Here is a 10,533-nt window from a genome sequence, read left to right on the forward strand (position 1 = left end):
CATGCCTATAATCCCAGCACTCCAGTGTAGAAAGCAGAGGTTCAAAGTTAACCTTGGCCACATAGGGAGTTCAAAGCCAGCCTGGACTGTAGAAAACTCTACCTCAAACAATAGAAAACACAAAGCTCACTTGGGAGAAATGGTATCTAGAGACAGGAAAGCCAGTCTGGAGCCTGTAGGATTGCCAACAGAGAGCAATGGTCTAGAAGAGAATTACATGTGACCGCGGTGTCCCGGGAATTGCATATTTCCTGCATCCCAGAGGCTGCCTTTTGCCCAGCTGGTAGTTCATTTGGTGTCTGATATCAGGAGTGATTTTTTTCAAAGGCTGAAAAGGAATGTCACACTTTTGTGAGGTAGGTGATAAACGCTGTGTCTCCGGGGGACCAGGTACCAATTAGGGCCAATTAAAACTGAATTCACCTGTCATTTGGCAGCAGTAGATAACGGAACTCCGTGTCCCATGAAACTATGCATGTCACCCATGAGCTCACTTGTATTGGTCACTCCTGAAGTTAAGGAGGAAGAGGAAGGGTGGGGGGGAGAAAAGCTGAGATGGCAAGATGGCTCAGTAGATAGATACTTGGTGCCAATCCTAATGATCTGAGTTCAATACCCAGGACCCACACGGGGAAAGGAGAGAACTAAACCCTGCAAGTTATCCTCATACCTCCACACACATAATAAATAAATAAATAAATAGATAAAAAATAAATGTTATAATAAAAATTTCCCCAAGAGCCTAGCATTTTCCAGCGCCTTCTATAATCAGCACTTAATTAACTTCCAACTGTTTCAACCTGACCTTACAATGCTGTGCTCTGGACCACAACTTGTAAATGTGGGCATTTCAGAGCAGCCTGTCCTCAGAACCCGGAGTGCTGAAGGAAGAATTACACAGACTGTCACATGGGCCTAATTTTCCTGACGGCTCTCCCCCACCTTTGAATAGTCCTACCCTTTCGGCCTGTGATCAATTGGGTTAGAAGACACCCAATAACTTGCAGTAGTATAATTGAGTCACTCAAGTCAAGAGCTTCAGAGAAGTCTCTCAGGTGTCCCAGCACTCTCTGGTCTGAGCTCTGTCTAAGCTCCTAGATCAATTTGAATCAAGCTGGCAACTTACTATGTAGGGCACGGATACTTTCGAATCAGTTAAGCCCTTTTGAAGTTTTGATTAAGAACCCAATGCTATAAAATATTAATAGCAAAACCACAAGTCATATCTGAAAAGTAAAATCCCCACCCAAGGTTTGGTAAGACCACCAGACTCATTACTTAACCATCATTGAACGAGTGAGCTAGGAGTAAACTGAGGAAGGCGGCTTCTCCATGCTCAACAGGGATGAACCAAATAGACTTTCCCTGCCTTTTTTTACTTAAACAAAGTCTCACTATGTAGTCTAGGTTGGCCTAGAAGTCACTTTGTAACCCAGGCTGGCTTCCAACTCATAGTGATCCTCCTGCCTCAGGCTCCCACTACACCCAGGGACAGGCTGTTCATTGAAGAGTTTCTGGCCAGCTGTGAGCCTGAAGTCATGTTAACAGGAATACATTCTTGTGAAAAAATGCACTGGGGCCTGGAGCTTGGCTCATCTTCCCTGGAGTACCCCTGGAACAAAACAAGGACGTGAAACCTTAGTAAGCATGACGGGGGAATTTGAGTGCAGCCTTCTGATGCAATTCCTCTCCTAGTTTTAAAACTGGGAGGGGAGCAAAGAGTAAATCAGAGTTTGCATTAAAACAATGTAATTAATTTACCACAAGGGCTTACTTATCCTTCTTTGATAAGTCAGGTCCTGACCACTCTCTGGTCTTTACAGCTTCCCCACTACGCTCTTCATTCTTGTTTTTAGAAATGGAAGTACAAGAGGACTGGCGTGTCTTCTAGGCTCACAGGGGCGTAAGGGGCAGAAGCAGGCTTTGGTGATGGTTTGCCTCTTAAGTGGAGATGTCCGCTGAGAGATCTGTCTAAAGCATGAGCACCATGCCCTATGGGCTCACCCCCACTCCTTTCTATTGGATTGAAAGCCTGGCAGGAACCTAGCTGTCTTGTTACCTTGTTTCTTTAGATCCTAGATCTCAAGGGACACAGGAGATGGTTGGTCCTCAGTACTTGTCCCCCATTTAAGGGTAACATGAGAATAACTAGCTGCCTTTCCATTGTCCAATCACCTCTGAGGAAATGGCACATGAGCTGAGGTCTGAAAGACCAGACGGTGCCAGAAACAATGAGGCCAGCAAGGAGGATGGTGAGTAAGGAGGGGCAGTGTGTACAAAGGCCCCATGAAAGGAAATACGCATGCAGAAGAAAAAGACAAGGGTCTGAGGTGATGGCCCAAATATAGCCTGGTAGATGATTCAGGGGTAGAGTATTTGATGTGTAAACATGCAGACTTGAGTTAGGTCCCAGGACCCACCGAGAAAGCCAGGCTTAGTGGCACATACTCATCACTGCAAGGGTGGGGTAGGATGGGGTAGGGAAAGGGAGGATCCCTGGGGCTTACTGGCTAACTAGCACAGCCTAACACGTGAGCCCAGGCCCCAGTGATCCACTCCTGAAGAATGACAACCAAGGTAGATCTCTAGCCTCCACAAGTACATGCACACAGATGAACATATGAACGTGCCCTCACACACACATGAACATGTACTTACACACTCATGTACCTGTTGACACATGCACACGTGTGCGCGCGCGCACACACACACACAGAGAGAGAGAGAGAGAGAGAGAGAGAGAGAGATCATTCCATCATATTCCTTGCATTAGGGCATGATTTTTGGCTTGCTTTGATCCACAGAACTCAGCTGAAGTGGCAGTGTTCTGCAAGAGGTCTGATACTTCCGAGTGCCGCTCACCAGAGTCCTCAGTCAACATGCAGATGCAGAGGGTTCAGGCTCTTCCTGAAGAGTCCAAAGAGGAAGAGATGCCCAGTGGACACTGAAGCTACCACTGATGTCCCAGCCCAACACGAGCACACAGCCAACAGAACCCCAACTGGAGCCACAGTGTTCAGTGCATAGTACTGAGATGCTTGTCTCACTGCTGTGAACAAAGGTACAGCCAGCAGCAACTTAGGAAAGGAGGGGACACAATCCCTGTGGCAGCTGTCTCCATGGCAGCAGGACTGGGACGCTATTTGTTACATATCGGTGGGTCAGGAAGCTGAGAAAGGAATACTCACCCGGCTCTCTCTTGTTAAGCTGTTTTATCCAGTGTGGGTCCCTGGCTCATGGGATGGTGCTAGCATCTTCCAGGGTAGGCTTTCCATCACCACTTAATCCTCTCTGCAAATCCCCTTACTGATACATCCAAAGGTATGCCTCACTAAAGGGACCAGAGAGGCATTCCAAAACCGGTCAAATTGCCAACCAACATTAACCATTATATACAGAGGAAGAGAAACGACCCTACTATCTGGGTCCAGCCTGTCTACAAAGCCATGGAGAAATGTGTGTGCGGGGGCTGGGTGTTGAAGCTTCAATACAGCTTGCTTTTCGTCTACAGATCTTTAAATCAGCTACTGTGGCCATGGAGCCAGACAGACTGGTGTTAGGAAGAAGCTGGGAGGTCAGCCAGGACTGGATCTGTTGGGCGAAGTTGGTGGGTTTCATTCCTAAGCTCTTTAGGAACAGGGGAATGACATTTTCTTAGTTTGGGTTTTATTGCCGTGAACAGACACCATGACCAAGCCAACTCTTATAAAGGACAACATTTAATTGAGGCTGGCTTACAGGTTCAGAAGATAGTTAAGTTCGTTATCATCAAGGTGGGAAGCATGGCAGCATCCAGGCAGCCATGACACTGGAGAAGGAGCTTTGAGTTCTACATCTTGATTCTCAGGCAGCCGTGTCCCACAATGGATGGGGCTTGAGCATAGGAGACATTAAAGCTCACACCTCCCAGTGACACACTCCCTCCAACAAGACCACACCTACTCCAACAAGACCACACCTACTCCAACAAGACCACACCTACTCCAACAAGACCACACCTACTCCAACAAGTCCATACCAGTTAAAAGTGCCACTCCCTACGGACCAAGCATTCAAACACATGCGTCGATGGGGGCCATTGCTATTCAAACCATCATAGACATAACACTCTAGCTGTTATGTGGGGAGTGGATTATGGGGTGTGGAGTGACAGAAAAAGGGCATAGCTACAGGTGACTTGGTGGGAATTTTGCAAAGAATTATGGTGAGTCAGGCCTGGATCATAGCAGTGGAGGATCAGGGAGCTGACTGACAGATGTCGTAGAGAGAGAAGCCAATGGGCTTTATAGATGTCCAGGAGGCCCATGGAGGGGACCATCAAAGGTGTATAAGAGAGGACCTTCGGGGTTGGGGATTTAGCTCAGTGGTAGAGTGCTTGCCTAGCAAATGCAAGGCCCTGGGTTCGGTCCCCAGCTCTGAAAAAAAGAAAAAGGAAAAAAAGAAAAAGAAAAAGAAAAAAAAAGAAAAAAGAAAAAAAAAAGAGAGGACCTTCACTGTCACGAAGGTTATATAGTAAGGCAAGATCCATAAGGTATCAGTGATGCCCAGAAGGATGCTAGGAAGCAATATGAGGTGATTCAGTCAATAGAGTGCTTGCCTTGAAAACACAGGCAAGGCAGATGTAATGGCTTACACTTGCTATCCCAGTAACAGTGAAGTGGATGCCAGAGACAGCCCTGGGGTTTGCTGGCCAGCTAACCTAGCTTAGTGGTAACGTTCCCAGTCAATGAGAGACTGTTTCAAACCAAAGGTGAAAGGTTATCTGAGAGCACCTGAGGTCCTCTTATGACTATCTGATATGAGCAAGCGTGCACACATTGCCGTCCCCTACCTGTGTACCCACTCACAGGTTATGATTATGAGAACCAATAAACCATTTCCTATTTACCCCACAGGTGAGCTGAGACTGTTGAAAGGATAGGGCGTGGCACATTAGAGTCCCCTGCTCCAGGTGCCTGCCGAGCATTTTGTACAGGGGGCTTCATCTCACCCCTGTTAGGCGTGCAGGGCTAGCACTCACCCCTGAGAAGAAACCCAGGTACTCGCCAAGACCACACGAAACTGAATGACAGCGTTAGGGATTCAGCACTTTGTCCAGGACTCTGAATCCTTTGGAAAGCCACCGAAGCCACACCACCCTGCTCCTTCAAGAGCAAACACCTCCATTGTTTATGATGACGAAAGCAAGTCCTGGGTCCCTGAGACACAGAAACAAAATTTCTTTCCTTCAGGTGTTCCCTAACCATCTCCTGAGGTTGAGTTCAAATTCCAGGTACCTGGGCCCAAGAGTGGCCTGAGGCACAGAGAGTTTGCTGGACTCGAAATTACTTACATCAAAGAGAAAGACGGTGACTCTATCATATGGAGTCTCAAGGAACCCAGGCTTGCCTTGAAGTCAATATGCAGTCAAGGATGAACCAGAATTTCTGAGCGTTCTACCACCACCGCCCAAGTGCTGGGATCATAGGTGTGCACCACAGTGCCCAGTTTTATAGCACAAATCCTTCTTCACTGAAATTCAGAACATCAAAACTTTACCTTCTCCCTTCACTGGGATTTCTTATACCCTGTTCCTCTAGAACAGCCTGACTTGCCAAATCAGGGAGTTCTGGGATGGGATGGGGTTAAGATCTTAGAATCCTACCCTCCACAGACATAGGGCTCTTGTTTGAAGCCTGAGCTGAGCTGCAGGAGTGTCTCTCCCTCAATCCCACACCTAAACCGTCATCATCTCTGCCTACAGGTCAGAGCTGTTTCTGGCATATGATTATCTTTGAGCTCCGTTTACCTTAAAGTCATATTTATTCGAAGAATCACTATGCTTTCTTTAAAAAAGTTTTATTGTTTGTGTGTGTGTGTGTGTGTGTGTGTGTGTGTGTGTGAATTTCACATCATGCACCCCAATCCCACTCATCTCCCCCTCTCCTCATTTCTGTTCTCTACCCTTGCAACTTCCCCACATCCCCAATGGAGAGAAAAAAAAAAAACAACTCTCATGGAAGCTGTAGCGTGTCACAGTGTGTCCCACAGTTTACCCTTTTGTCCACACTTCTTTGCTTGCAAATGTTCATTGCAGTGACTGCTTGGTCTGGTACAAGGCCTCTGGCTTCTGCTACTCTATCAATACTGGAACCTCGCTGGGACTCACACCTCTTGGATATCCTGTTGTTGCCCTGTGTCATGTAGTCCCTGTAGCTTTGGATCTGAAGGACTGGCCCCTTCATGCACAGGGACCAGCAGTTCATCGATGGGATACATGTTGGGGTGGGCCAATTCAAAGCCCTGGATTTGGGCCTGAGTGATATCTGAGCTAGTCAACCCACTGGCTGTCCCGCTCTCATGCCCTGGAGGGTTGGCTCACTAGCAAACCCCTTAACCAGGGCCAGCTCTACTCTGCTGCTCAAGCAAGGTGCAGGACTCACTTTCCCAAGTACTGCAGGTAGTGAGGAACAATTGTCCACTCTCACGACACCAGGGCCAGCACTCCTATCTGCAGTAAATGGCAAGGGACAAGGAAAGGGAAGAGGGTGTCTCTCCTTTGTCCATGTCAGTCAGCGACAAGAGGTGCAGGCTCTCCTTCACTCACACCCTCAGGGTGACAGGGCCAGCTCTCCTGTGCTGTCCAGGCAAGGTTCAGGGCCTGCTCTCCCGAGTGCTGCAGCAGGTGAAGGGCTGGGCCAGCTCTCCCACTCTGATGACCTGGGGGCCAGCTCTCCTGCCTGCCATAGGTGGCAAGGAGCAAGGAGCGGGCAGCGTCTCTCTTTCACCCATGGCACAGCATGGCCGTCTCTCCCAGACTTGTGCCCTTGGGGCCGGCTTGCCCACACCCCTGCCACCAGTATCAGCTCTGCTGTGCTACCCAGGTGAGGTGCAGGGTCAACTAGTGAGGGCTACAGCTGGTGAGGGCCAGCTCTCACTGTTCTTGTGATCCCATGGCCAGGTTTCCTGACTGTGGCAGGTGGTAGAGAGGGGAGAAGAGGGGATCTCTCTGTCGTCCATACCACCACACAGGAGATGAGTGTCAGGGCCAGCTCTGCTAGGCTTGTATCTGCGGGGCTGACTCACCTACACCTCCCACAATGTGTGGGGCCTGCTCTCCTGACTACTGCAGCTGAGTGGGGTGGGTCAGCTCTTTAACTCTCATATCCTTGGGGCTAGCTCTCCCACAATGCCCAGGTGAGGTGTGGGGCTGTTTCTGCACATCCTTTAGACAGCAGATGTCCCAGAGCCATGAACCCAGACAACACAGGCCAGGACCTCACCCACCATGGTCCCAGGTGGCATCTCTGGCTACTCCCATCAGGCTGTTCCTCACGACCTCTGAGTCTCCAGTTCTGTCTCTCTTCATTGTACCCACACCCTTCTTTTTCTCTCTCTTCCATTTCTCCACCACTTGCTTGCTCCTTTTAGTGGCACCCAGCATCTCTGAGTGTCTGTGGTCATCTCAGGAGTGGTCTCAGGAGGGCTATGTCCCATCTATGCATTAGAGCAGTGGCCAGGGGTCATCTCGGCTCGCTTTTTTCAGGGAATGTTCAGCTACTATTAATTCAGATGTTCATAGGTCAGAACCCTGAGCATAAACCTAGTCCCTCTCCTTTCTGCCGCCTACTGACGCATACATGACATAGCAGTCACACCTGCAATGCCTCTCAGGGTAAGGTAGGACATTTTTTATTTTAAAACAACATTTTTTCTCCGTCTTGTGGGAAACGTCAAGTTTACAAAACACAACAGAGCAGGACCATGAATACCCAAGCAGCAGCCCCATGGTGGTCCAGCTTCCTGTCCATCCCTAGGCTCGATCGTATTCCTACGCACATCTCAGAGCTCATCTCATCTGCATCACTGTTTGCAAAACACAAACGCCAGTCTAACTTTCAGCATACCTGAGTCTTGCCGTAAAATCACCACTGGCTGAAAACCACCTCAACTCCCATTTTCTTCAGCATGTGTTCTGAAAAGTCAGGGTTGGGGCCCCCCAAACCACTAGGGTGGGATGCACCTCCCAAATTGCTTCAGGAAACAGCCCAAGCTCTTGGGAAGAGTAATGCCTTCCCTCCGGTTTCCTTCACAGTCTGGAATGTAAAAGCCAAACCCAACAGCCACAGGTTTGCCAAGAACTCCAAAAAGACGGTCACGTGTCCAATTGCCATGGAGATGTGGTGACAAAGGGAACTTATTCCTGCTGTTTAGACAGAGCAGTCCTGCAGCCGCTGTCAGGAAGGGGAGGCAGGCTGCCTGGGCCATGAACACCTGACTGTCGCCCACCCAGGGCTCTCGGTTGTCAGCACTGGGGATTAGCACGTGGGCTTGAGCCAGGAGCTGGTCTGGTCACAGTGCCAGGACAACTCGGAGAGCCAGGCTCTTCCTTAGCTGTCTTCGATGGCCCAGCCAACGGCTTGAAGATGACTTCAACAGAGAACTCATCTGAAGTGTGTTTTATTAGTTCTAGCATTATTTTATCTGTCTTCAATGCTGGTCACTTACATGACGGGTCCTGTGATTTGATTAACCCCAGGACAATTCTGAGCCTGCTCCCTTGACGTGAATGCAGTATTGAATGTGTGGTCTGAAAACGCAGGCTCTTCAGTTAGGCATCCTCATAAATCAAGGTACCCAGAGACCCAAGAACAGAGGGTCCCATGTTTTAAAATAACTGGGTGTGGACCAGCAGACGGCTCAGCACAGACACGTTCTACCAAGCCAGACAACCTGATTTCCGATCCCGGGGCTCTATGTGGTGGAAGGAAGAGAACTCACTCCCGAAAGTTGAGCTCTTATCTCTACATGTACATTTGTGCCCAAAGGCGCTCACATTTGCCAGACTAAAAATAATAAAATGGGCCAGGCGTGGTGGCTGGTGCATGCCTTTAACCCCAGCACTCAGGAGGCAAAGGCAAGTCAACACCGGAGTTCGAGGATAGCCTGGTCTACAGAGTGAATTCCAGGACAGTCAGGGCTACAGAGAGAAACCCTCCCTAAAGGAAATTTAATCATCCTCCTCCTCCTCCTCCTCCTCCTCCTCCTCCTCATCATCATCATCATCATCATCATCACCATCACCATCATCATCACCATCATCATCAACAACATCAATTATTTCATAATAATAACAATAATAAATTGTAAATCAATAAAAAATAGAGTTTTGAGGTGCATGCCTTGGAATCCCAGCTACATAGAAGGTGGCGGCAGAAGGAATACCAGGAGTCAGGCTACATTCCAACCCAATCAAAGCCAAAAGTAAAATAAAAAAGCCTGGGTTTCAGAGTAAGTGCAAGGGTAGCTTAGGTTGCAGTAAGACCTGTCTTACAATAAGGAGGACTGAGACGTGGGCCAGTAGTACAGCTTTGATTCAAGTCCTAGTGACATGACCATCCCAAATAAAATATATGCATGTGTCATATACAAAATTCCTCACAGGAAGGGTTGCCGGGGCTCCGACCCTATCCAGGCAGCTTTATTAGTCCTGGGTCCATGCCCATAGCTGCTCAGCCAGGCCAGGGCCACCCTAGAAAGTGCGGCTTGGGCATGGGCTTGACCTAGGGCCTCTGCACATCTGTTACAGTTGTGTAGCTTGGTCTTCCTGTGGGACTCTTAATAGCGGGATTGAGGGCTGTCTCTGACTCTATTGCCTGCCTTCGGGACCCTTTCCTCCTGCTGGGTTGTCTTGTCCAGCCTTAACAGAAGAGGTGCCTACTCTCATTGTGACTTGATATGCCACGGCCGGTTGACATTCACTGAGGCTGGCCCTCTCCTGAGGAGAAATGGAGGAGTGGATGGGTATGGGAAGAGAAAGACTGGGAGGAGAGAAGGGAAGAGAAACTTCCGTCAGGATGTAAATAAAATTAAATTCAAAAAGGGAAAAGAAAAAGCGCTCCTTGGGTGGGGCATTATAGAATATCCCTTAGAGGTCGTAAGTGGGAGGAAGCTGAGGCAACACCAGAACCTCCCTCCTTCCCCTCCCTCCTTCCCCTCCCTTCTTTCTTCTCCCTCTCCCCTTCCTCTCCCTCCTGCCCTCTCCCCCTCCCTCTTTCCCTCTCCCCTTCCCCTCCCTCCTGCCCTCTCCCCCTCCCTCTTTCCCTCTCCCCTTCTCCTCTCTCCCTCCTTCTTTCTCTTTCCCAAATCCCTTTCTTCTTTATTTTAGCTTATTTTATTATTTTATTTTAATGCATGTGACCAGAGAATTCTGGAATACCTCCAGCCCCAGGCTGAGTAGAACTCCTGGCCATCTCAACTCCCACCCAAAGTGCAGTCTGGGCTCTAGCTTCCGAGAAAGCTCAGTCAGGGGCACAACAGCCACAGGGAAGCATGCACAGCACACAGGACTGTGGTTAGTGGACAGAAGAGCCCTCATAGAGTAGCTGAGGTGAGAGGGAGGAGTTTTCATTAAACCTGTGTGTAGTGTGTGTGTGTGTGTGTGTGTGTGTGTAGAATCTTTTAAAAGATACACACAGTTTCTTAAAAAGGGGAACAAAAATATCCATAGGAGGGGATATGGAGGCAAAGTTTAGAGCCAAGACTGAAGGAACG

At 48.8% G+C, this 10,533-nt stretch overlaps 1 non-coding gene across 1 annotated transcript; it reads right to left on the bottom strand.

Annotated features, from left to right (window-relative positions):
- Window positions 1-7,527: 7,527 nt before the first annotated feature.
- LOC120102666 (small nucleolar RNA SNORA17) lies at window positions 7,528-7,659 on the bottom strand. The gene has a single exon (XR_005504287.1). It is a non-coding gene; the product is annotated as a small nucleolar RNA SNORA17 (small nucleolar RNA).
- Between the last annotated feature and the right edge of the window lie 2,874 nt (window positions 7,660-10,533).

This window comes from Rattus norvegicus, chromosome 4 (assembly GCF_036323735.1).
Source record: "Rattus norvegicus strain BN/NHsdMcwi chromosome 4, GRCr8, whole genome shotgun sequence".
Classification (NCBI taxonomy): domain Eukaryota; kingdom Metazoa; phylum Chordata; class Mammalia; order Rodentia; family Muridae; genus Rattus; species Rattus norvegicus.